This window comes from Puma concolor, chromosome D2 (genome assembly GCF_028749965.1).
Source record: "Puma concolor isolate L17-30 chromosome D2, mPumCon1.1.hap2, whole genome shotgun sequence".
In the NCBI taxonomy this organism is placed as follows: Eukaryota; Metazoa; Chordata; class Mammalia; order Carnivora; family Felidae; genus Puma; species Puma concolor.
In genome coordinates, this window is record NC_141677.1 from 75110956 (window position 1) to 75137863 (window position 26908).

Genomic DNA, 26908 nt, shown 5'->3' on the forward strand with positions numbered 1-26908 from the left:
TGATCTCAGCGAGGAACTTGTTAGACATGCAAACCCTTAGACCAGGCCTATGGAATCAGAACCTGCGTTTCTGACCCCCAGGGACAGTGTGTGTGTGTGTGTGTGTGTGTGTGTGTGTGTGTGTGTGTGTGTGTATCAGAGTGACAGAGCGCTGCTCCAGTGCAACTTTCATGGCGAACCCACGATCTACCTAATTGACTCTGGCAGAAAAATCCAGCATCTAGCGGTTGCCACCGCTCCCCAGCTCCAGAATTTGCATCCCAGGGGCTGCCCAACAGGACAGAGGTTTGTGCTTCTTCCTGCCTTGTGATCTCCCCTCTTCTTTCCTGAAACTCCTATACTGCTCCACAGCCCTGCCTTCCTTTATCATTTTAATGACATCCCTCTGCTATTTGCTGATTGACTCAGTATTTGTTTCCCTGAAAAGCACGTTTTTATTTCAAGGGAGTTGTCCACGTGAGCTCTACTGCTGTGCTCTGTCCCGTTGCTCCTGGCGGGTACTGCTCCAGACCTGGCATGCACCCTCCGGGGCTCAGGAGCAAATAGGATCCTTAGACTTCCAGACAATCCCTGCGCCCCTCCTCTGTGCTTTCTTCGCCTGCTCAGATGTGCAGACCTAGCACGGAGGAACGCCCTCCCTGCATTCTTTCTCCCCGTCTCTTACCTGCTCTGGAGAGAATTCAAACACAAGCCAATGACAAACAGAAAACTCCAGTGACAGCCCAAGAACTCCTAAATTTTCCAGATTGCTGGCACCACTTCCTCTACCTTTATATCCTTGCATGCCTAAGCAAGCCTGCCCCTCCGGGCCCAGCCCCAGCAGCTGCAAGCAAGTGCCTGCTCATTCCAGATGCTTTGAGAAATTTCTGGGGCTCCAGGGATCAGTCTCTTCCGATCTCTTCCCAGAATGGGGTACAGCTAAGGAGCGCGGTCCCTCGGAGTGGGGAACAGAGAATGGAGCCCAGAACTCTCTCAAATCCAACTTTTTCAAAGGCTCCCTTGGCTTCTCACATGGAATATCAACCAACCAACCAACCAACCAATCAACGAAACAACCAATAAATAAACCTGGTGAATGCGCCACAGGAATCCCAAGGCAGATAAAGAAAAGCTCCCAGTTGGCAGGGTTGTGGCAAAGAGCTCTATCTCTATCCTGGGCAGCTGTATGTGGGAACTCAAAAGAAAGGTCTCGAATTTTCCTCAGGCACCCAGAAATTACGTTTCTATCCTCAGAGTCAAGTTGAAAATAGTGGTTGGAAATCTTGTGTCACTTTGCCAGAGAAGGGGGATTGGGAGATGATGTGATTCCCAGTTGGTTCCTGTGGTCCCGCATTTGCAAAGGGCTTGGTAAGGTAGAGACTCCACACTGGCCCCCTTGTGCTCTCGATAGGTGCGAGGAGGCCAGTATTTCGCCTCCAATCCTTTTATTCTCTAGAGCAGAGTTTTTCATTTTGGGTGGGAGAAGCGAAGCCATTGAATAATTCATTTCGTAACGAAGAGTTAATCATTTCTTAAAGCCTTCCGCCTCTCACCAGCTGACCCTATAATTAGACCAAGCGTGATCATTTCCTGCTGGCTCTCCAAAGCAAGATCTATTAGTCAGGGTCTATCAGGAAACAGATGACATGCTCAGAATAGGATAATTTAACAACTCCTTTAAAAAAAGAACTATTTACGAGAGGTGTAGGGAAACCAAATGGGATAGTACAGGCTACGGGGACAATAAATGACTGTGGGACTCTTACCACCCTGGGCCTGAATGGGTAAGGGCAGAGAGCGTTACAGGAGTCTGGAAGGAGACAATCGAATGGAGAGGGTCATTTGGAGAGGAGATGGGCCCGTCGGCTGGGGGCCTTAGCCAGCCTGAGCGACCCTGCGAGAAGGGAGCCAAAGGAATGACTACTCCAGCCTCAGTCTCCTTCTTCTCTGGGATCTTGTGCTGCACCCTCACCCAACCCCCACCTCCCTCGCCGACCCAACCCCATCAGGAGCCTCTTAATGTAGTACAGGTGAGTCACTCTCGCGGGGCAGAGAGTAGGGAGGAGGAGGTAAAGAGGGCATCTGGGGCGGCCAAGAGGAGACGCACGGCATTCGTCCTGGAGACCCCATCTGATTAATTCCTTCTGCGGCTACAGCGACACAAACACCTTGTCATTTTGCTCTTGAACTATCCACTCCTGTGTCATCATCAGTATGCATGGTGTAGATATCTTATCTCCTAGACCATCGCGTTAACTTTGGGGATAGAAATTGTGTCTTGTCACACATTGCCCCTGGGTCCCTCTCTTGCACATGTAGGTGCTCAGTGTGTGTGTGTGTGTGTGTGTGTGTGTGTGTGCGCGCGCGCGCGTGTGTGCGTACGTGCGGGCATGTACATCATTGAGGACGGACTAAGTAATACTGCAGTAATGACCACCAGATCTCGGCGACCTTGCACAACAAATGCCTTCTCTTGTTCGTGCGACCTGTCCAGGGCAGGTCCGCAAGGGGCGCTCTGTATGTCATTGACTCTGGGGGCCCAGGAGAGCTTCCTCCTGACACACACACATCCACAGTCACAACAGAAGAGGGAGGAAGAGGGAGTGAGTAACATACTGGCTGAAGTGTCTGCCCAAAGTGTCACTCTGGACAAATGTCACTGGCCAGAGCGCGTCTCATGGCCATGCCTGACGTTTACAGGGGGGGAAAGCAAAATCCTTGCATTCTGAGAAAGCGGAGAGCCAGAACTATTTGGTGAACAGTCCCCACAGTGAGCAAGGATGGTGTCCATCAGGGAGCCATGGAGGGGCAATTCATGTTTTTGAATTTAATTGAACGGTAGGTGTTAATAAAAATTAAATGAATAAATAAATCAGGTGCCCAGGGACGGTGGAATTCAAATGATTTCTAATGGGCAGACTGGCTTGTATTCCAGCATCTATTTCTAGCCAGTTTTAGCAGAGCCTGTTCTATTTCATATGAACTGCTCCCGAGATATGGATTCTTTCACTCCCCCCCCCCACCGGGTTATGTCATTATTTTCCAGATTCTCATGTCCTTGGCTATTCTTGAAGACTCCAACAAATCAGAGGGGGCACCTGAGTGGCTCAGTCAGTTAAGTGTCTGACTCTTGCTTTCGGCTCAGGTCACGAACTCCTGGTTCATGAGATCGAGCCCCACGTTGGGCTCCATGATGATGGCTCAGAGCTGGCTTGGGATTCTCTCTCTCCCTCTCTTTCTGTCCTTCCCACATGCTCTCTCTCTCTCTCTCTCTCTCTGTCTCAAAATAGATAAGCAAACTTAAAAAAAAAAAGACTCCAATACATCGGCATGGCTGTGCTTATTGATCTTGACGCCTTCTTTGGCTCTGCTCCAAGGAAAAGGTAGCTGCTGGCTACTGTCCTCTCCCGCTGTATGTGGAATGTTCCCCAGGAAGGGTGCTCGGTGCCATCCACACACTTGCCCAATCCTGGGCCCCCAGGAAATCCCTGAGCCTCACAACACGTCACGTCACCTCACAAATAGGAAAGGAAGGAATAAAACTTTCCAGATCTGGGCAATCTCTCTATTGAATGAACATATTTCAAAAATGTAATCCAAGTTCTCAGCATTATTTTCAAAAGTAGAAAAGCCTATTCAATCACCTTCAGAAATTGCACCTAAGAACTGTGTGGGTGCTGCCCCTGGCCAACTTTACCATCAGTGTCTTGTCTGCTCAGCTTCTCAAAGAAATTGCCTTGAAAACACATGAAGAGGCTGTGACCAAAGGTGTGAAATAAGGTTATACACAAAAACCAAAAAAACAAAAACAAAAACAAAAAAGCCCAGACAAGGTTACAGTGTCTCTTCTCTGCTCCCTCCTATTTTTTTTTTTTCTTGTAATCTTTTGCACACCACAAGCCCTGAAAGGAAACACCTTAAAGTGAATTGTTAGAGGGATTTTGATGGCTGGACTTAGGCAGATAGATATTTTCTTTCCAATGGCAAACCAGATCTCTTGGAATGAACATTAATTCACGAGAACCGTAGGGGCCTCTGGGCGGCGAGAAGGATGAAATGGACCCTTGTCACGTGAAATGTACATGATAGAGTGATTGTAGCAGGAATCTCAGAAGCCGGCAAAAGTGATGGCTGGCAGGGTCCTTACCTGTGTCCCCGAGGGAGCGTGGGTCAGGTCAGCTCCGGAACCTTCCTGAGGGCCTTTTTAGCCCTGCCCGTCTTCTTCAGCTTTTCCAGCAATTTGAATTCTGATATAACCTGCCAGGCAGGGAATGAAAATGATCAGAAATAGTAGCTCACACTTTTCTAATGCCCTTCCTGATTAGTATAAGCTCGCTTCAGAGAATTCCAAAAGTATGAAAGATAGAAGAAAATAAAGAAAACTGTCTTTCCTCAGCCAGTGATAATCACCATCGATGTTCTGATACCTCTCTCTCCCTTTTTTTAGCTTTTAGTCTTGTCTTCATTGTTTTTCTTATTGAAGATAATTAACATACAATATTGTATTAGTTTCAGGTGTACAATGTAGTGTTTTGAAATTTATATACATTATGGAATAGTCACCACGATGAGCCCACCACCATTGTCACTGTACAAAACTGTTACAATATGATTTAATGTTTATTTATTTTTGAGAGAGAGAGAGAGAGAGAGAGAGAGCGAGCCAGAAGGGGAGGGGCAGAGAGAGGGAGACACAGAATCCGAAGCAGGCTCCAGGTTCTGAGCTGTCAGCACAGAGCCGGACGCAGGGCTCGAACCCATGAATCGTGAGATCATGACCTGAGCCGAAGTCGGACACCTGAGCCACCCAGGCGCCCCTACAATATTATTGATGACATTCCCTATACTGTACATTACATCCCCGTGTCTTATTTATTTTAAAACTGGAAGACTGTACCTCTTAATCCCCTTCACGTGACTATTTCATCCATCCCTCCACCCCTGGCCCTCTGGCAACCATCAGTTTGTTCTTCTATCTATGAGACCGTTCCTGTTGTTTTTTATTTTTTGTTTGTTTTTTAGATTCCGCATATATGTGAAATCATGTAATATTTGTCTTTCTCTGTCTGACTTATTTTACTTAGCACAATACCTTCTAGATCCATCCATGTTGTTACAAATGACAAGGTTTCATTCTTTTTTATGGCTGCCTAATATTCCAGTGTGTGTGTGTGTGTGTGTGTGTGTGTGTGTGTGTGTGTTTTATATATATATATAAAACATCTTTATCCATTCATCCAACCTATGGAAGTAGGTTGCTTCCATATCTTGACTATTGTAAATAATGCTGTGATGAACATAGGGGTGTGCATGTCTTTTCAAATTAGTGTTTTCTTTGTTGATTTTAAGGTTAAATATTTCCATCATTCATTCATCCTTATGTTTTGAACACATACTATTGTCCTGTTCTCAGCCCTAGTGATATAACAGTAGAACAAACAGACCAAGTGTGGTTCTCATGAAGGTAAAATAATATCAGAGACAGTTATTAAAATTCAGTGAGTGGAAAGACAGCAAGACAATTGCTTGCAAATTAAGCAGCGTGCTTCTAAATAACTTATGGGTCAAAGAGAAATCTCAAAGGAAATTACAAAATACATAGAACTTTAGCGGGAGTTAAAATATAACATCAACCTATGTGGGGTGCAGCTAAAGCAGAACTGAGAGGGAAATTTATAACACTGAGTTCTCCCGGTAGAAAAGAGAAAATGTCTCAAGTTAGCAACCTAAGTTCTCACTTCTAAGAAAAAGAAGACCAAACCTAAGTCAGCAGAAGGAAGGAAATAATAAAGGTAGAAGCAGAAATCATTGAAACTGTAAATGGAAAAATACAGAAAAGATCAAATGAGAAGCCGGTTCTTCAAAAACATCAATAAAACGGGTAAACTTCCAGCAAGACTGACAAAGGAAAAGAAGACACAGATAACCAGTATCAGAAATGAGACCGGGGATATTGCTATGAATCCTGCAGCCATCAAAAAGATAATAAGCAGATACTTGAAACATCTTTACGTTCATAAATGACCACTTAAAAGAAATGGAACGACTCCTCAAATACCACAAACTACCAAAACTCGGCCAACATGAAATAGACCGGCTGAAAAGGCATCTAACCATCGAAGAAACTGAGTTTATAAAATTTAAAAAGCTCCTGAAAAAGAAATCTTCAGTCTCTGCTGGTTTCCCTGCAGAATTCCTCCAACGTTTAAAGAGTTAACATCAATTTTACATCATCGTTTCCAGAAACTAGAAGAGGAGGGAACATTCCTCAACTCCCGTAGTGAAGCTAGTGCTCTCCTCATGTACCCAAACCAGGCAAAGTCGAGGGAGGAGACTTTTGGTTTCCAGTCTGGTAACGAAAGGGTTTAGAAGGTACCAATTTATTCCAACAAATAAAAAGCCGAACAGACTGAAAAATGCACCACTCTTCTTTGATCCATCAAAGTAGTGAGGTCACAGGGCAAACCACGGCGCCCCCCCCCCACACCCCCCAATTGGAGACACAGACCAGAGGATAGAGAGAACCACAGTTTGCCAGGGCCGAAACCCACCGGCAGAAACCTCTGGGGAAATCGGTGAGGGGGTTGAGGGGGAGGAACCCGGAAGTGTAACGGACAAAGGGTGGGAGGCTCAGTGCACACCAGTCTGTGAATTAAAAACTCCAGGGGGCTCCATCATGGTGGCCCTCACGGTTTTGTGAGTTTTATCTCCAGGAGCGCCACCAGGTTCTCGCGGTGAACATCCCAGAAAAATCCCCCTGTGCTTCCAGCAGGAGGGGTGGAAAAAGGGAACATTGTAAAGATAGTTCTGTTCTTAAGGAGACTTGCCCTGGAGAGAAGCTATTTCCTTGAGACTAACCTATTGGGGTTTTATCAGAGCCTAATCGCCGTGGGTGAGGAGAAATACTGAACTCCAGCCTGGTTCAGTCCTTCGTGGAAAGGAAGGGGGAACACACAACTCTAGCTCTATCCCATCCTTTCCCACCTAAATCGAGGGCGGGTGGGGACAGATGTACCTGTGAAGTTCACAGTCCAGGGGCATGGACTCATGTGGACTGCTTCTCCACAACCTACACCCCGCCCCGCCTTACCAATATATCCCTGAAGCCCTATTTATTAACAGGCAAAAAAAAAAAAAACCCCACAAGAAACCACAGTTTGAAGAGACTGAACAAGCATCAGAACCAGAGTCGGATACAGCAGGAATGTTTGAATAATCAGACCAGGAATTTTTAAGAACTGTGAGTAATACACCAAGGGCTTTCCTAGAGAAAGTTCTTCCAACAATAGCAGAATACATTCTTCTCAAGCTCACATTCACCAAGTAGACCACATTCTGGGTCATAAAACACGCTTTTAGCAAATTTAAAAGAAAAGAAAGCATTCAATGTCTGCTTTCGGACCGCAATGGAATTAAGCTAGAAATCGATAACAGACAGATAGCTGGAAAATCCCCAAACACTGGGAGACGAAACAATACGCTTGTAAATAGCGCATGGGTCAAGTGAGAAATCGCAAGAGAAATTTTAAAATATTTTCAACTAAATGAAAACGAAACTGCAGCTTACCCAAATCTGTGGGCTGCAGGGAAGGCAGTGCTTAGAAGAGAATTTATAACATTGAACACATATATTAGAAAAGAAGAAATATCTGAAGTCCATAATCTAAGCCTCCACACTAGGAAACTAGAAAGAGAAGGGCAGATGAACATAGCTGGAAACCTAGACGATCTTGGGTATGGAAGTGACATTTTAGCTACAACACCAAAGGCACCATTCATGAGAGAAGTAATTGGTAAGCTAGATGTCATTAAAATTAAAAACCTCTGCTCTGCAAATGACAATGTCAAGAGAATGAGGAAAGCAAGCTACAGACTGGGAGGAAATATTTGCATAAGACCCATGTGATAAGGGACTACTACTCAAATAACTCTAATACTCAACAATAAGAAAACAAACAGTCTGGCTTTAAAAAACCGGCAGAAGGTCTGAACCGACCTTCCCAAAGAAGATACACAGATGGCAAAAAAAAAAAAAAAAAAAAAAAAAAGAGAGAGAGAGAGAGAGAAGAAAAAAAATAGCTTATCATAAGTCATCCCATGAATGCAGACTAAAACAAGACACTACCACACATCTATTAGAATGGCCCAAATCCAAAACACTGACACCACCAAAACGCTTGCAAGGACGTGGAGCCACGGGACCTCTCGTTCGCTGCTGGTGGGAATGAAAAATGGTGTAGCTACTTTGGAAGATGGATGGACAGTTCCTTCCAAAACGAAACATACCCTTACCATACAATCCAGCAGTTGCAACCCTTGGCATTTACGCAAATGGCTTGAAAACTTACGTCCACACGCAAAAAAATCTGCATGCAGATGTTTATAGCAGCTTTGTTCCTAAGAGTCCCAAATTGGAAGCGACCACAATAAGCCCCCAGTAGCTGAATGGATGAACCAACTGTGGGGGCATCCAAACAATGGAATGCCATTCAGCACGAAAAAGAAATGAGCTACCAAGCCACGGAAAGACGTGGAGGAAACTGAAATGCATATCACCAGGTGAAAGAAGCCAGTCTGGAAAAGGTTCCGTATTGTATTCGTCCAACTATATGGCATTCTTGGAAAGGCAAAACTGTGGAACCAGTAAAAAGATCAGCGGCTGCCAGGGGTTGACGGGAGGGAGGACAAATAGGCAGAGCACAGAGGATTTTCAGGGCAGTAAAACCAGTCATTAGAATATACCACACCAAGAGTGATCCCTGATGTAAACTGTGGACTTAGGGCAATAATGATGTGTCAGCGTAGGTTCAACGAACGTACCGGCCTGGTGCAGGTTGTTGATGGTGAGGGAGGTCGTGCATGTGTTCCAGCAGGGGTTATACGGGAGCGCTCTGTACTTTCCACTCAATTTTGCTGTGAAGCTAAAACTGTTCTAAAAAATACAGTGTAATAATCAAAAAAGAAAACCACAGTCCACTATCTTTCATGAACTCAGATGCACACACGCACGCACGCACATGCACACGCACACACACATTATAACAACCGGGAGTGTACCGAACGTGCTTTTAGAAACATGAGCACCTGCTTTTGAAAGTTTGACATCCTGTTACAGCTAACATGACATCCTGCTAGAATATACACTTCCTGAGAGTTCAGTGTTGTTCCTCCAGCGCCTAGACCAGCGCCTGGCACGTTGTAGGTGCTCAGTAAAATACCAGGGACACGAGGGAAAGATCCCGTTAGTCCCCTCACCTACTCCATGAGTATTGACCTTCCCATTGGCGCAGCAGCTGGGAGACAATAAAGAATTCGCCTCCCATCCCTAAGTTGGGAAGCGGCAAGTGTGGGATTTAAAGCCACCTAATTGGCTGCCACAGCTCAAACACTTCTGACCTCTCTACGCTGGGCAACTGAGCCCACTCACGACTCTGGGGTTCTGGGAGATGGTCATCTCCTTTGGGCGGGGCTGTGGTGGGTCTTCCCCTCTGTAAGAAACCAGGGGAAGGGTGGGCTCCACTCCCGAGAAGAGGGGCGAGCAGCGGAAGTTGCAGGAGGCAAGATATCCAGGGACATTTGCAGGACTGAGGGAAGAAGTCAGCCTGCTGTATGTAAATATGCCAAGAGGACAAGAGCCTTTCCGCTCACAGGGTCTGGGGCCGAGCTGGTGGGAAAGGAGACTGAGGGGCTTGACAGAAGCCTCAACTGTCCCAGCAGACATACTGAGGAAGCAAGCTTGTGGTATAAATAAAGGAAGAATGAAGCATTCAGTCACTGAGTATTTGCTCCCTATTACACACATATACCTACACCCCCCCCCCACAAACACATCCTCCAACATTCGCTCATGCACACACTCACAGACCACACACACACACACACACACGTCACCGCGGCCCACATGGCTTGACTCTATTTTCTTGGCATTCCCAGCCTCCAGAACTGTAAGAAGTAAGCATCTGTTGAGTAAGCCACCATGATGTTTTGTGATGGTAGCCCAAGCCAGTCAACCCCACCAACGGCCCCCAAGCCCCTGCACTATCTGGCTCGTCTCCCCCTTTCTGAGCACCTCTCTGACTCCTCTTCCCTGGCTCACTCCATTCAGCTGCCCTGGCCTCCTGACTACTCCCTGAATGCACAGAGCACAGTCCTACCCCAGGGCCTTTGTACTTACATCCATTCTATGAGGAAGGCTTGTTATACTTCCAAGGCAGACGCCTTTGCTTCCTTCCATCCTTTATTCAAAAGTCACCTTCTCAATGAGGCTGGCCGGGAAAACCCTTTAGAATTGCAACTCACCTCCCCCACCCGGCACTTCCCACCTCCCTTACATGTTCTACTTTGTCCTCTTTTTGCCATGCACTCACCCCCTTCTAACTTACGGCATTCTTTATTGTTTATCATCGATTGCCTGTTACCTCCTGCAAGAACGTAAGCTCCAGAAGAATAGAAATATGTGTCAGTTCTGTTCACCGATGAACCCCAAGTGCCTAGAACCATGCCTGGAACACGGCTCCCCCTCAATACGTGTTTCCTGATTGAACGGATGGACCTCTTCACCGCTGGCGCCAGGCCTGGAGACCGTGTCATACCAGCATTGCCCAGCAGATGGCAGCCGATTCACGCCAGAGACAGCTGGGAGCCTGCACTCTTGAACTCCAGGTTCCTCCCAATTAAATCCAAAATAACAAGCCAGGAGACAAAAATCCGGTTTAATTTACTCTTAATGCAGCCTTGTATTTGTGAGAAAGAAGTTGTAGGTAGAGGGTGAGCTGCTGAGCTGATAAAGCGTTTATCTATTACGAGAGACTGTTTACCCACAATTCAAGGGTAAAAAAATGAAAACAGCTGTTGAGAAGAACCAAGCAAGGTCAGAGTCCTCCCACGGTGGGGGAAAATGGAGGCGAAGAAGGTTTGTGGCCCCGGATCTACATCCCTCCTCCAAAGGATGGAAAAGTGACGCTGGACCACTACAACCGAGGGAAAGAAGGAACGCTAGAAATTAACACGGCACCTGGGGAGTGGAAGTTTCCCGGCTTCCTCAGAAGGTGCCAGAAGACGCTCTGTTACAAGAACCTTGGGTCTTGCTCTGCAACACCGTCCTCTGGGCCCCCGCCAAGCCGCCCTCTTCCTGGGTGCTTCCGTCACTCGTGTCATCAGGGAGACGAGTTGCAGCCGTAACCAAGTCTTCAGAAGCCAAGATCAGGTGCTCCTGCCTTTGATCAGACTCAGCCTTTGAGTGAGTCAGGTTAGGGGGAGGCTCCCAGGCAGACACTGCTTGCGAATCTGCGTCTGCTGACCCAGAACTATCCAAGCCAGCTGGTCAACCCGGATGCCGCTACAGTGAGGACGAGAGCTGCATGTACTGGGTGCGCCCCGTGCGCCAGGCATGCGCGGAGGGCACCGCCTGCATGATCTCATTAGCCCTTCGAGCAGCTCTCTGAAGCCCATGCTGTCCTCGTCCCCATCTCACAGATGGCACAAGAGAGACACCGCCTGCCCAAGGACCCAGTGAGTTGCTCTCCAGCTCACTCTCAGCCACTGGGAGGGGGGCATCTGCTGAGATGCACCGTGGATCCTGACGAACTTCAGAGAACAGCTGATGCAGCCCCTTCCGTTCGCAGATGGGGAAGCTGAGGCCCAGAGATGGGGAGGGAGCCGCCCAAGTTCACTCCGAGAACTGAGAAGCCCACCCACGCTTCTATGCACCAAGAAGTATCCTGCACCTTAACATCCCTGACTCGTGTTGGGAGGCCACCCCAATAACCAAGTCGCAGGCTTTTATTTTGCGCTCGCAGATTCCAAATTGGCTTCAGTCCCTGCTGGCACTACGCACTTCCGCATAAGCTCTTGTCAAAACAACAACACATCTCAGTTTAAGAGTTTCATCAAATTTAGGAGCCTCTCCAGCCAGGCGCACTGGCCTCTCGTGATGTGAATTCTGGCTTCTGTGGCTCGTTGGCCGATGTTCTTGGTCAAGCCACTCAGCCGCTGAGCCGGTTTGTTCATCAATAAAATGGGGATAACAACATTCACAAAAGGGGGTGTTATAGGCCCGTGCTAACACAAATGTAACAGGAGCCACAAATGCAAGTCACAGCCGTAATCTGAAGTTTTCTAGTAGCCACTTAAAAAAGAAAGATAAAGGAAGGGCGCCTGGGTGGCTCAGTCAGTTGAGCGTCCGACTTCGGCTCAGGTCATGATCTCGTGTTTCACGAGTTCGAGCCCCGCATCGGGCTCTGTGTTGACAGCTCGGAGCCTGGAGCCTGCTTCGGATTCCGTGTCTCCCTCTCTCTCTGCCCCCTCCCTGCCCACGCTCTGTCTCTCTCTCTCAAAAATAAATAAAAGAGGTCAAGGGATCAGGTGAATCAAAGTACATTTATGCTCCGTTTTTCATTTTTCTATTTGGTTTCGTTTGACCCAGTATATTCAACATATTATCATTTAAATATCTAATCAATATACAATTGTTAACAAGATACTTCGTGTTTGATTTTCTCTCCAAGTTTTCACACTCTGGTGTGGATTTTGTACTTACACCTCATCGTAGTTTGGACTAGCCACATTTCAAGTGCTTAATAGCCCCGCGTGCAAGTGGCTACTGCCCTGGATGGCGCTGATCTCGGCCTTGATAAACATTGTGAGCACACGGCTCTATATTTTAAGAGCCTGTGTGTCTCCGCCTTGTCTGGGACAGACCGACTTCATGGAGCCTGAGGATAATCTGCTGGGACCCTGACAGGCCTGGAAGGTCTGCCTTTGGGCTCAGCAGTGGAGGTGATAACCCCCCAGGTCTTTCCTGCTCTGAGCAGGTCACTGGTGCCTTTGAAAACCTTCCCTCCCCAGATTCATTTCCTCCAGGGTCACACACGGGACTTCCGCACGCTCTGCAAATCTTCGTGTCCATTTTGTCCTCGGTGTCGTCGCCAGGAGTGTTCATAACAACTGCACAATAGACGAAAGCCCAATCAGGACCAAGAGCGGAGAGGAGGGTGAGGTGACAGGTGACGGGAACTGTGCCCTCCCTTCCCCCGTGAGATCTGGGCCCAGGGCTCTGGTCACCGTGGCGCCCAGATGCTGTCCTTGCTTTCCAATTTAGAACATGGCCTCACTGCCCCTGGCTCAACTCGGTGGCCTGAACCGAAACTCGGTCTTTCCAAGGGGGGGTCCCCCTCTGTTGCCAATATTTACGTTTGATAATTCTTCGGGGTCAGGGGTGCAAGTGCTCAGGGGCTGTGCTCAGAGAAACAGCCAAGGGCCCACCCACAGGGGGCTGATGTGGGAAAATGGGACCACTCTCTACCTGGATTCCCCCTGACACTGGTCCCTGGGGTTCAGGAGGGGGACCAGGTGCCTGGGCTGGGCCAAAGTGGGTGGGAGACCCAAGGTCCTGGGGCTCTGGTTTCCCATTGGTTTGGGGGTACTTTGCCACTCCTCCTTTACCTCCAGCTCCCAGACAGTTCCTTGTCTTCTTCTGGAAGGCAGTGGTTGAGGGCCAGAGCTCTGCCTTCCGACTGCCTGGGTTCAGATTCTGACCCTGCCGCTTACAGTGTGACTCCAGCACGTTCCCAAGCTCCGTTCGCAGCGGTGTCCTCATCGACAAATGGGAGAATAACTCCCTCCCTGGGTCTGCCGAGGACTGAACGAGGCAATACAGGTAAGAGGTATCATCATGGCAGGCTACTCTCAGTAGATTTTACTGGGGAGAGAGCTGACTCCCCAACACTTTGGCTGGTGCTCAGGATACGAGGGCCTTCATGATTTTCTCAGTTAACTAATTTTATGGATTCAAAACACAGCCTTCGCGTCAATCCATGCTGCTAGAGATCAGAACGATCTCTGAGATATTTTGTTAAGTGAGAAAAGCAAAGCGCGAATTCCACAGCCGCGCTGTGGAACAGACAAGCGCGGCCTGTAGTTGGAATGATACGGAAATTACTTGTAGGCGGGGATTCAGGCGGGAGCCAGGGGCAGGGGTATGAGAGGGGTTGACTTTTCATGATCCCGTCCCTCGTGAGATTCAACGTCATCGGAGTGGTACTGTCTCTTTCCTTCTCTTCGAGCATGCAGTCCTTTTTCCATGAAAAAATTGCCCACTGAAAAGCTCTCCCTCCCCCCACCCCATTACAAAGGAAAGCATGGTCATCGTAGCACATTTCCGAATTTGGGAGAAGAGCGTGAAAAGGTTCTGTCATTTCATCGCTGGACGGGTGAAGACCCAAAGGTCCTACCTGGGGAGATGGTCTGCTGCTAAATTCATTGGCCGTGTATCACCGCTTAGACATCTGTTGGGATTTAATTGGGGCGAGAGGAAGAGACCAGAGGGGTTACTAGTGCCTGTGGAATCCCAACAAACAAAGCACAGCGCACACACACATACACACACTGAAGGGAGACTACGCACTACTCTGCACCTCTCGACAACCAAAGCACTTTACACACGCACGTGCACACACACACACACACACACGCACACACACGCAGTAATCCAAAGGGCTTCACATACCCATCCAGTAATCAAAGCACTTCATATACACACACCGATGACCAAAGAGCTTCGCACACATACACGCCTGACCAACCGAAGGGTTCACACACCCACCCACACCTTCCCCAACAACCAAAGCTCTCCATACAGACACCCCCTGCAAAAGAAAAACCCAAAGCGCTTTGATGTGTTTGCCGCCACAGCAGATACTTGAACATCGAGACGTTGGGCAGCGACTTTCTTTTCAGATTAATGAGCAGAGAAAGATCGAGGCTGGGGGGGGGGTGCGGGGAGGCGGGAGAGAGCAATTACACCTAAATCTTTTCTCTGTTGATTAGGGATTCCTTCTCCAGCCCGCTTTGGCTCCTGCTAAATCTTTTTCTAATGAGATGTGGCTTATCCAGATCAGAGCGCTGAGAAAAAAGTTGCAATTAACTTTAAGAAGTAAAGGAGTGAGTGAGAAGGGGGAGGCGGGGAAGGGGCTGGGCTGGAGGGCAGGGAGAGCGGGCGCAGGGGAGAGGCTCTCCTGCAGGGCAAAGGGGCCCAGGCCCAGCGCCATCTGGTCCATCCTCCATTTTGATTCCAGAGCTCAAGGAAAGTCCCTCGTGCCCCCTATCCCTGCCGGGTCAGGCCTCTCGGCCACTCCAGGCTCCGGTCAAGGGTTGGGAGTGGTGAGGGTCCCCGGGGCCTGGGCCTTCTCCGCTCCGCACCCCCAACACCTGGTGGGGAGGGTGGGGGGCAGGACCCTCTCAGCCATCTCTCTCACACCTGAGCTCTTCCTTCTGCCCACTTACCCCTGCAAAGACATGGGCGCCCTCGACGGCGTGCCAGGAACCTCCCTGACCCCGGGTGTCAAGTCAGCACGAACTTCCAGACTTGCTGGAGTTGGCTGGCTCTCTGTTGGCAGCCAGAAGCAGCGGTGCTGTCGTGCCTACGGCACTGAGAGCCACAGCTGGGGTCTCTCTAGCTCTCGACCTTGCTCACTGCTCCCAGGGGGCAGTCGGGCCCCAGCTATTTTCAAGTGAGCCGCTTAGAAGGGCAGAGAGGGTCTGGGATTGAAAGAGACACTTCATCTAGAAATGGTGAAAAAAAAGGGGGCGCCTGGGTGGCTCAGTCGGTTGAGTCTGGCTCTAGATTTGGGCTCAGGTCACGGTCTCATGGTTTGTGGGTTCGAGCCCCACGTCGGGCTCTGCACTGGCAGTGTGGAGCCTGCTTGGGATTCTCTGTCTCCCTCTATCTTTGCCCCTCGCCTGCTCTCTCTTTCTCTCTCATAAATAGATGGATAGATAGATAGATAGATAAAATGTTGACGAAGCTTCCAGAAGCTTCCAGAAGCAACACAGAGTCACCTTCATTTGTTCCTCTATTGATACACTCAAGCTCCGCCAAGCTGCAACTGTAGGAGGCGCTCCCCCTCTCTGGCGCTCAGTTTCTCCATCTCTCGAGAAAAATAAAGACGGGGCCGTGGGCAGCGGATCTCCAGGGGGCTTTGCCAGTCCCGATGCCCGGAGATGGGCAGAAGCCCAGGCGGACTCAGGAAGTCCTGGTCGGAGGGGTGACACCGGTGCCCTGGCCCCCGGGCCCTGCCCTGTGCCCCCACAGGACACGGACCCATCCCTGCAAACTATTATCCACGCACAGACTGGTTTCTGCGCGATTTGGCGATCAGTATCCAGCAGGGCCTGAGGGCAGCTTTCGCAGATCTTGGCGTCTGTCTCTAGCCCAGTGCTTGGGGTGTGGTCTCAAATAATAACCTGGCATCTGCATGCCAGCCGAGCTGGGGACCCCACGCTTGCATCACCCGAAATTAGGAGAAGCGGGGTGGATGGAAGGCCAGGGGCGGGGCACACGCTCCACAATCTTTAGTCACACGGAGTCATATATGCTAAAAAGGGTCCAGGCAGACCGTCCGAGTGGATTCCTTCACTCTCTTATCCACACCACATCCCTTCCCCACCCCACGGACCTCCCTGTGCAAAGGAGAAGGGGTTTTTATTGCGCTGCTGGTGACTCAGGGGGAAAAAGTGAATCCAGGGCCTCTGAATCTTGGCCCACCTGATGATTTGCATGGTTCCCAAAGGGGAAGGGCCTGCGAGTGTTGGTGGCCACCCAGAAACACAGTTCCCTCAGGAGGATATTTGGGTGACCCCTTACCTCATAAGCTGTGGAGATGACACCAGGCCAGGGGACAGATAAGCTAACCCCATTTTTTTTCCCGGGTCTTGAGTTCCCGAGAGGTCAACCTATTCTACAACCTTAAGGCCCAGGAATTTCCTTAGAGTCTGGTTCCCTGGGCCCCTGGTCAGCCCTCCTTTCTGCTTCTGCCCTCCACCGTGCTAGCTGCCGGAGACAACCCTGACTTTCTCCTATCTTTCTCTGGCTCGCCAATCTAATAAGCATATGTGCTAGAAATACTAGCTGGAGTGCTAAGTTAGAAATTCTTCTTAAACGTATAGTAAGGTCAGATGAAGGGGGGGGGGGAAACCCAGAAAACAAAACACAAAACCCCGAAACAGAAATTGGACACAGGAGGGCAGATGTAGACTGAACAGGAAGTGCTGGCCCTAGGCTAAATGAAACAGCTGTCACCATTGTTCTAGACTGAAAACTGCCTTTGCAAACTCCACGCGGCCCAGGCTCAGAAAGCAGATGTTAGTAATTACAGCACATGAAACGAAGGGCACAGGATTAGGCAAGTGACGAAAAAGAAATGGTACCAGTAGATTTATAACTCGCTCAGGCAAATCTGTTTGGGCTGGTGGGGGTGGGCAGGGCGGCCCCCTTGCAGATGCCCCCACCCAATCTCCTTCCTGGCTTGGCATTTTGGCTTCCGGGGTTGTCTCCAAATCAGGGGATCGTTTAGTCTATTTTAGGGCGGTGGTCCCCGGAGGCCTTTTTCCCAGCTGCCTTTCTGGGGACCCCAGGCCTACAGGCCACAGCCCGTTGCCTCTGATGTAAAGGAAAAAGATAGACTCCCCAATACCCAACCCAAGTACCCAAAGGGGATCTTTGGGCAGACCGAATCGCGGAGTCCGGCGGCTCACCGGCGAACGGGGACGCACGGACACGAAGCCGGGCAGCCATCCCCGGGGCTCTTGCTTTACCACGTTTAAACCCAGGAGCTCAAGTTCTTTGCAGCTGAAATTGATTCACACTTTAAAGTCAGCCAGCCCCCAGCGCCTTGGAGGAGGCAACGGGGCGCTGGGAGAACGTTGGGGCCGCTGAAGGAAGTGCGCAAAGCAAGTTTCTTGGGTTAATTACATAAATAGAAAAGTCAGAGTCTTCGCATGTTTTCTGAACATTCCTTGGTGCTTTTCCATGTGCGCCTGAGTTGTAAAAGGCAAAACAAAACACACACGCACATCCACCCCCAAATCCTCCCGTCCCACCACCCCCTGGAAAGGACGTCTCCAGGAAAGGTTAGAAAGAAGGTAAAGCATGTGTTTGCCATCTTTATGCCGATATGGAAACCATATGCTTAAATACACTAGCAAACATACTTAATATAACACTCTCTTTTATTAAATGTGGTTTTATAAACGCTCTCCCCAGCCAGGGCACCTTTGCTGTGCTGGAGGCTGGAACTTGGCAAAATAATCTCCCCGCTGTTACATCTATTGATACACATTTTTGGAAAATGAGTCTCGGACCCTCGGAAAATAGACTGGTTCTGATTATTATTGCAAGTGGGAAGGGGCACACGAGGGCATCTTTTTTCCTCTGATAAATGAAAAGAAGTGTAACGGGTGCTTTCTGCAACCTGTAAAAGGGCAGAGCCATCTGTGATTCATTTAGCAGCTCCTTACAGAAGATTTATTTGATTAATTCGGTCAGAAGAGAGAGAATATGGATTTTCCCCTGCTCTGAAAGGCACATACGCACTCACACATGCACACAGGCACCCACCCATGGGTAGACATCTCAGGAATGAAAAATGACTAATCGTGTTATTGGAACTGGCCAATGCGGGGCCCCGGCAGTGAGATAGTGGGCTCCCGCCCTGCCGATGGGAGGGCTGGTTTCGGAATAGATTTAATATCCTTGGGCCCAACGCCACCGAAGAGTGACCTTAGGGAATAATCCCATGAACCCTGGATCGCTTTTATCAGGTATTGATTACTGGTGCCAGGCTCTGTGCGCAGCACTTGGCACGTGTTACCTCATTGCACCGTTGCGACAACCCCTCCGCTTCCCAGACAGGGAGACTATCCCCATTATTAGCGGTCCTTGTTCAAAATTATTTTCACTTTTTTTCGGATGGTGCTTGGCTTTCTTAGTCCTCTATGCCTAAACCATGCTGAGAGAGGCCACAAATCTACATTCGTCTCATATTGGGTAATCTTGGAACAGGTCATCCACATTGGCTGTGCTCCGTGCCCCGTGGGTTCCAGTTCGGTGTAAACAGAGAAAGACTCCACTAGGGGCTGGAGGAGAGCTGGCCTCCTCTGGCCTTGCTTGTCCCTAACTTGCATGGCCCAACCCTACCCTATAAGCAACTGTCTGTAGACCACTGTCAATTCCCAGGGAGTAGGAACGGCCCTCGAAATGGGTCCTTGAGGAAGGCAAAGAAAACGGTGACAGTCAAGAAAAAGTATAAAATCATGTGAGATTGGAGCCAAAGAAGGCTTTGGATATCAACGTCAGGAGTGGCAACATCTGACAAGGGATTGGTGCCATGACTCTCCTTCCTTAGACATTGCTAATTGGTCCCAGTTCTCGCCCTCCCCTAAACCCTCAAAATCCTTCTGGACACAGTTCTCTGGGCAGCCTCTACCAAAAGATCAGAATTAGGGCATGAGTTGAAAGCTGTTGGTAGTCCCTTCCAGCCAAGTGTTCCATTTTGTGGCAGGAGAGACGGGCTCAGAGAGAAGTCGGCTACAAAGCCAGTTGGGAAGACAGTTCCCACTTCTCTGCCCACTAGTCCACACCAGTGGGGCTGGTGGAAGCCAAGGTTCAGGGGGTCATAAACCTCTGTGTTCGGCTGAGTTTGCTCTCTCACCCCTACCCGGGCCACCCCCAAAGGATGTCACTAACACTGCTCTGTAGGCAGGATAAAAGGCATCCCCTGGAATGCTACAGAAGATTGAAATCTCTCCGTTACTTTAAAATAGTTAACTTCTTGGGACGCCTGGGTGGCTCAGTCAATTGAGTGACCAACTTCAGCTCAGGTCATGATCTCACGGTTCATGGGTTTGAGCCCCGCATCAGGTTCTGTGCTGAGAGCTGAGAGCCTGGAGCCGGCTTTGGACTCTGTGTCTCTCTCTCTCTCTCTCTCTCTCTCTCTCTCTCAGCCCCTCCCCTGCTTGCACTCTCTCTCTCTCTATTTCTCTCAAAAATCAATAAACATCATTAAATTTTTTTAATAAAAAAAATAAAATAGTTAGCTTCTAAACCAGGATAGGGTGGGGCAGCCTGAACCCACAATATCTGACAGCCTGGAGTCTAAGATTCTAGAAAGAAGTGGAAAGTTTCACTCTGGAAACACTAGGGTCAGCAGAGACTCTGCACTCTGGTCTTTCCCACCTCTCTTCACTCGCTGGACCACAGGATCCAAGGCAACTGGCACTCGGCAGGCTGAAGGCTTAGAGTGCTTGTCTCGGGGGGTGGTCACACGGTCCTCAGACTTTTCAGCTAAGTGCAATTTCTCTGTGGGAAGATGAATGGTTGTGTGAACGGAAGGAGGCATCTCTAAGTTTGGAAGTTCTCTCCAAAACTCCTTTCCCGCGGGTCCTTCCCAAGACCCATCTGAAATGCTTCTCAGCCCTGTGTGGCCCAAGAGGAACTTTGAGGCTCACTATCTTGTTCTGCTGAATCTGATTTTCCATGGAAGAAGCGAGGCTGAGGACCAGGACTGGTTTGGAGAATCAGAGTGAGTCTTATATGCCACGGATTTTAAAGGGAGGCCGTCATGGTGTGTTGAACACTGAGAGTCTCTCCACTCTCCCATTTAGCAAGGTTGTGTGTTGGATGGTTAGGGGACCTGTTTAAAGACTGGGTAGGACTTGTGTGTGGCCTGCATCTCAGCTATTGGGTCTCTGTTGGGTGTTTCCGCAATTTTTGAAGAGGTTTGAAAACACTTTGTCGAAACATGCCTCCTGCAATCTTGCTTACGCTATGAATTCGTAATTCACAACGGAGAAAAGCTTGCTAACTGAATCATACTCTAGCCCAGCAGAGCCTCTTGAAAGGATCACAAATATTGAGTGAGTGAGGTCCCAAATAATGAGGATTTTACAGTGCTCAAATGACACCCCTTGAAGGGGTTTGTTGACCAAACGTCATTTGTCGAATAAAGGGGGTTTGTCTGCCTTGAAAAGTGGTTTTCTGGAAGGTTCCTGAGTGAGGGAGTGAATTGAGCAGGCTGGAGAAGGAGCCAAGTTTGGGTGGGGGTCAGCATAGGGGTGTGGGTGAGGAGTAGGGAAGTGGCAAGGAGGGGGGGGGGCTCTTGGCACACCAATTTGGATTCCACGGAGGGATACATGAGCGGGCTGAGGTATGTGTGCGTTGCCTCGGAAGACTGATAAAGGAGGAAGCAGGTGTCACTGGGAATGACCAACTCTGTGGCCGAGCAATGGCCGAGCAGGAGTATTCACTAGCCGTGGGGACTTTGAGCAAGTTAGGCAATCTCTCCGCACTTCAATTTCCTTCTCTGTAAAACAGTGGTAATGATAACACTTTCCTCGTAGCGCTTCTATGAGGATTAAATAAGATAGAGCGCGCGTAACAGCCATCGAAAGTGTAGGATCAAGGAAACGTCTCCCAAACTGATGACTGGGTGAACAAAATGCGGTATATCCATACGATGGAATATTATTCTGTCCTAAAAAAGGGATGCGGTGCTGAGACACGCAGCTGTGCGGACGAACCCGGACAACACGATGCTAAATGGAACGAGTCAGACACAAAGGCCACACGTTACCTGGTCCCACTTACACGAAACGCCCAGAGGAGGTAAACCTATAGAGATAGAAAGTGGATCAATGACTGTTGCGGGCTGGTGGAGGGGGATAGAAAGGTCGTGAGGTGATGGTTAAAAGGGTACAGGGTTTCTTTACGAGGTGACGAAGATGTTCTAAAATGGACCGTGGTGACTGATGGTTGCACAATCAATATGTAGTAAAAACCATTGCGGATATTGTGAAAACCATTGAACCGTATGCCTTCAATGAGTGAATCGTGGGGTGTGTGCCTTTTATCTCAATAACGCTGCTAAGAAAAAGAAAACGTTCTCTTCCGTGTTTGAGCGAATGTGGTTATAGCAGAAATGCCAATGCCTGTGACAGCTGGGGAGTGCCTGCCCCACTAGAGACATTCAGGTTAAGGAAACCCAGAACATGCCTGCGGGCCGGACTTGGCCTCAGCTTCCCCATCTACTAGCAGGGACAGAAACTCTCCCTTCAAAGGGCTCTTGGAAGGAAAAGTGAGATAATCTGGGCAGAGCTCTTAGCATGGAGCCTGGCATGTCCTAGGCACGGAGGAGACAAGTGGGCATTGCCACTATTCCATTAGAGTCTAGACTTCCAGGCTGGAAGGGGCTGGCCAGACAATCCGGTTGGAAAGGGAGGGGGTGAGCAGGGGTCGTGTACTGAAGCCACAACATTCGGGTGTCACGCCTACTGCATCAGCTTTGGTCGTGTGTTATAGTTTCAAGATATTTGCAGAGTTTTCTAAAGATGCTTATATTCACACTTTCATAAGGTTGAGGACAGGTCTATACCACATGGTAACATTTTTAAATTTGAAGTGCCTTTGAGCTGGTGAAGGAGGCTGATGACGATTATAGAGGATGTACAGTCTCTCCCATTCCTGGGGCGTCGGGGTGGCTGGGTTGGTTAGACGTTCGGCTTTGGCAGAGGTTGCGATCTCGCCGTTTGTGAGTTCGAGCCCAATACGCGGCTCTGCACTCTTGGGATTCTCTCTCTCTCTCCTTCTCTCTCTGCCCCTTCCCTACTTGCGCTCTCATGTGCTCTCTCTCTCTCAAGATAAATAAATAAACTTAAAAATAAAGTCTCTCCCATTCCTGCAAGCCACCCATAGGTGACAACAGTATTGTTAGAATTAAGTATTAAAGACAAACGTCGTGTACACAGAGCACTGAAGGGAGTCCAGGGCTGGACTCTTGGGCTGACTCAACCAATCCCAACTGTTGGACTTCAGGAGCATAATTTGACTTCAGTTTTTTTTTTTTCCATTATAGACTGAGAAGATAGTGGGTGTGATTTCTCTCCTTCAAGCAAAAATCTTCAGCGTCCATAATAATGGCCCAGATCTTATTGCCGGCTAGGTAAGCCACTCCAGCCGTTCCAAAAGTGTGGACACAGGTTTCACAGACTGGAGCTTGTCCTTCTAGTCTAAGGGCCTTGAGTTCTAGAATCCCAAGATGAAGGTCACAACATGGGGGCCAGAGAAGAACCTTGCTATTATCTCCAACTTGAGTCCTCCCCGACTGAAGCATCAACCTGATTCCTTTCTTACTTTGCAGCTGTAGACACAGGGTTGACTATTGTTCCCCCTACTCCGAAACAACAACAACAACAATAACAATAACCCACACAAAACAAAACAAACCAAAAACCCACTTATATCCACCTGAACTTGTGAATGCAACCTTACTTGAAAATAGGGTCTTTGGGGGTTCCCCAGGTGGCCCAGTTGGTTAAGCATCCCACTCTTGATCTAGGCTCAGGTCATGATCTCACAGTTCATGAGTTCAGATCATGATCTCATGGTTCATGAGTTCAAGCCCCATGTTGGCTCCGCGCTGACAGTCTGGAGTCTCCTTGGGATTCTCTCTCTCTCTCTCTCTCTCTCTCTCTCTCTCTCTCTCTGCCCCTCCCCCGCTCATTTGTGCTCTCTCTCAAAATAAATAAATAAATAAATAAACGTTAAAAAAAAATAGGGTCTTTGGAGATATAATCAAGTTAAGGCAAAGTCATACCGGACTAGGGTGGCTCTAATCCAATGTCTTTATAAGGAGAAGGAAATTCGGAAACAGAGGCAGCTACAGACATAGAGGCCACGTGAAGGTAGAGGCAGACGTTGGACTTGTACGTCAGCCACCAGCCAAGGGATGCTTAGGATTTCCGGCAGGTGCCAGTGGCCAGGAGAGAAACATGGGACAGAGTCTCCCTCGGCGTCTCCAGAAGGAACCAATCCTGATGACAGCTGAGTCTTGGACTTGTAGCTTCCTAAAAAGTGAGAGAATAAACTTCTCTTGCTTTAAGCCATCCGGTCTCTGGTACTTGGTTATGGCACCCCTAGGAATCTTAGATGAGGCATGAGGTTTCTGCCCCCCTGAGTGCCAGCACCATCTGGGTGAGGGGAGGACCTCCAGCAGGTTGAGGGAGGGAGAAGGCGGTCATGTGGGTGCTAGTATGCTTCGTCCACCGTACAGGCCCGTGGGGCTGCCACAGAAGACTCTGCCTCTCCCTGGCTGTGACAATGAACGTGGAACTGGGCAGCAGAGGGCTGGAGACAGCACACCCAGGCTGTCACGGAAGGCTGCATCTGTCACCGGGGTTTCCCTCTGTAACTTTGTGGTCAACGGTCAGAAATACATTTTACATTGCCACCTAGTACGCGTACCCACAAAATGAATTTCATGAAATACTACATGTTCTTCCTTACACTTTGACATTTTCTATTCTCTATTTGTTAAATGCTGGTTGCTACCCACCAAATTGACTTAGGACCCACTAACGATCATGACCCACAGTGTGAAAAACACTGAACTGGAGGAACTAGGAAACTAGTAAGGTCTGGCCCCTAGCCTGTTCTCTTCCGGACTTTTAGACCTCCGAAAGACGGTCTTAACCATCCCCAAACTTATTCATTCAGCAAACATTTATTAGCAACTTCTTTGGCTTTGAAAGATCAGGGGCTAAGAGAGAGCAGAGATACCAAGATAATGAGTAACACTTAGAGAGCCACTCCCGCCGGCCAGGCATTGTACTAAGCACAGTGTGTGGATTTTCTCAGTTACGAAAATTAACGCTCAGATCACGGGCCCAAAGTTAGGCAGTTAACAAACCAGCAAGATCCGGATTTGGGCTCAAGGCAGCTCAACCCCAGAGTCAATGGGGTTAACCACTTGGCTATCTAGGAACACGCAGCTAGAGGAAAGGCTCATTTGTGAACGTTTGAATAAATGCAGCAAAATTACACTTTTCTTCCTAGCCTCAATCACTGTCAACAGCTTGTGAAGGGTCTATTCAGACCTTTCTCCCTGTGTTTGGAACATGGATACAGTTGCAATAGGACCCTCTCTCGTGTTTGTGCTCCTAGGAGGTGATACGTACAAGGAATCTGCGTTTCCCAGTGTCGTTTGCAGACGTATCTCTGACACGTTTTTATGGCCATGCGCACAGCAATCTCAGTGTTTCTCACCCCTGAATGTTGGATTCGTTTGTACATTTTCACTATGGGAATGAATATTTTTCTACTTGTGTCTTTGTGCACGTATGACCTCTTCTCCAGCGGGATCACTGGAAGTGAGTACTGATTTCAAGAACGGGCGCTTTATGAGAAATGCTGTCGAGTTCTTCTCCGTGAAGGCTGTGCAATCGACATGTTATCATCAGTGCGCGACAGCATGTTTCCCTGCAGCCTCGCTACAGTGGATATTATCAGTTATTGTGGTTTGTGTTATTCTCCTGGGTGCAAATATAGTATTTGTTGATTTAATTTGTGTTCCCTTGATTGCACGGAGCTGGGTACCGAATCTGCGTGACATCTATGGCATCTGTCGGGTAGCCCAATGACCACATGCCAAGCACATTCCTATGCCTGGCCCCGTGGCCCCAGGGGTGTAGAGAAGGAGGAATTGCCTCCTTAGATTTCCATAGTGGAGGGGGGAAGCAGGTCCCCCTTGCAATGGGGGACAACTTGCAATGGGGAAAAGGCCACTGTGCCCTGAAAGATCAGCCAGGCGTCAGGAGGAATGGGGTTGGGATGCTGTGTGGGACGAACAATGACAAATGCCCACAGCCAACCTTCACACATTCGATGCCCCTTTCTTCACCTGTTAGTCAATGGGTCACGCCTTTGCCCATCTTCCTCTTAGCTTGTCTTTTGTCTTATTTGTCTGTAGAGTCCTTTATCCTGCACGCTGCCTTTTCCCAGATTGCTCTGCCAATGGGGCATCTTTATTTCTGGGGGCATAGTGAGGCCACCACTCTTCCTTCCGGTTTGCCCAGGAAAGTGTCAGTTTCCCAAATATAAGTGGCTTCTATCAGGATGGCTGGCAATCATTCAGTACCTACGAGCACATTAAGAAAAGGGACCTCTTGCCCAAGACGGGTCGCTTCTGCCTGATGGAAAATGTTACAGTATGCTGATTTTACTAGAATAGACACTTTATTGCAACCCAGAGAAATGGAATAAATATACAAATCTTTGATATCCAAGATGTGGCTGCCATTCCTTTGGTGAGGCTGCCGTGGAGCAGTGCCCCGTCCGCCCAACTGTATGAGGCGACCCTGACCCTGACATCTGGCGGCCGCTTCGTGGAGCCAAGTCCCCGTTTGCGTCCCCTGGCTGAACGAAGCCTGGTGCGAGTAACCAGGCTCCGGTTCTGGCCTCTCCACCCCCATCCGGCTGGCTGGCTTCAGGTTTGTCACAGCGTCTTTCTGGGCCTCCGTGACATCTGCTGCATCACCCCCCTGAATAAGGCTTGAAGTGACACTGCCCGCGGGACGCCTTTGAAGAGTCAAAAGGCACCTTGGAGAAGTGTTAGTGATACTACGGAAGCACATTAAAGTTAACACAATCTAACAGTGGTAACCGTACTTTCTTTACAGAAAGACCTGTGCTCAGGTCTTTACAGAAAGACCAGGTGGTCCTGTGCTCATTCGGCCCTCCACCCAGAAGTGCATCGTGACCTCTGTGGCTGTCCTTAGAGGGGTACCCCCAGGTACCGGTGGCTGTCCTTAGAGGGGAACCCTGGCACCCCCAGGATTTCTTGGTATATCGTGCTATCTGGACTAGCTCTGCACAGTCGCAGAGAGGCCTCTGTGTGCAGCCAGGTTTCTGTCCTCCACGTGTTTAGGGGCCAGACAGCTCCCCAGAAGCTGTCCTTCGTCCCCTCCCTGTGTGGCATCAGTGCCGAACTTGGCCTGTGGGTCTCCTCAGGGGCCTGCAGCGGTAAGCAGGGATCGAGACGGGAGCTGGCTAGTCCCTTGGCCACCAGCAGACCTAGGCAGGAGCGAGGACGTAGAGTGCAGTGATCCCAGGGCTCCGGGGTTAGCCGAGATCATTCTGTGGACTCCTGAGCATTTCTGCAATTCCGAAGAGTCTCCGGGAACCGTGTAGTGACTCCCAGCAAGGTCACTTGGGCTGACTGACACTTCGCATTCCTTTGCAGTGATATGGAATGGCATCAGCCGGACATGATGACGCTGTGTCTCCCGTGACGGTCAGAAGGTGCCCGTGTGGCTGCAGCTA

The 26908-nt window shown here is 49.2% G+C and overlaps 1 long non-coding RNA gene across 1 annotated transcript; it reads left to right on the top strand.

Annotated features, from left to right (window-relative positions):
* Positions 1 to 1633: 1633 nt before the first annotated feature.
* LOC112854579 (uncharacterized) lies at positions 1634 to 25150 on the top strand. The gene is made up of 3 exons (XR_003222968.2): positions 1634 to 2009; positions 22665 to 22751; positions 24752 to 25150. It is a non-coding gene; the product is annotated as an uncharacterized LOC112854579 (long non-coding RNA).
* Positions 25151 to 26908: the final 1758 nt, after the last annotated feature.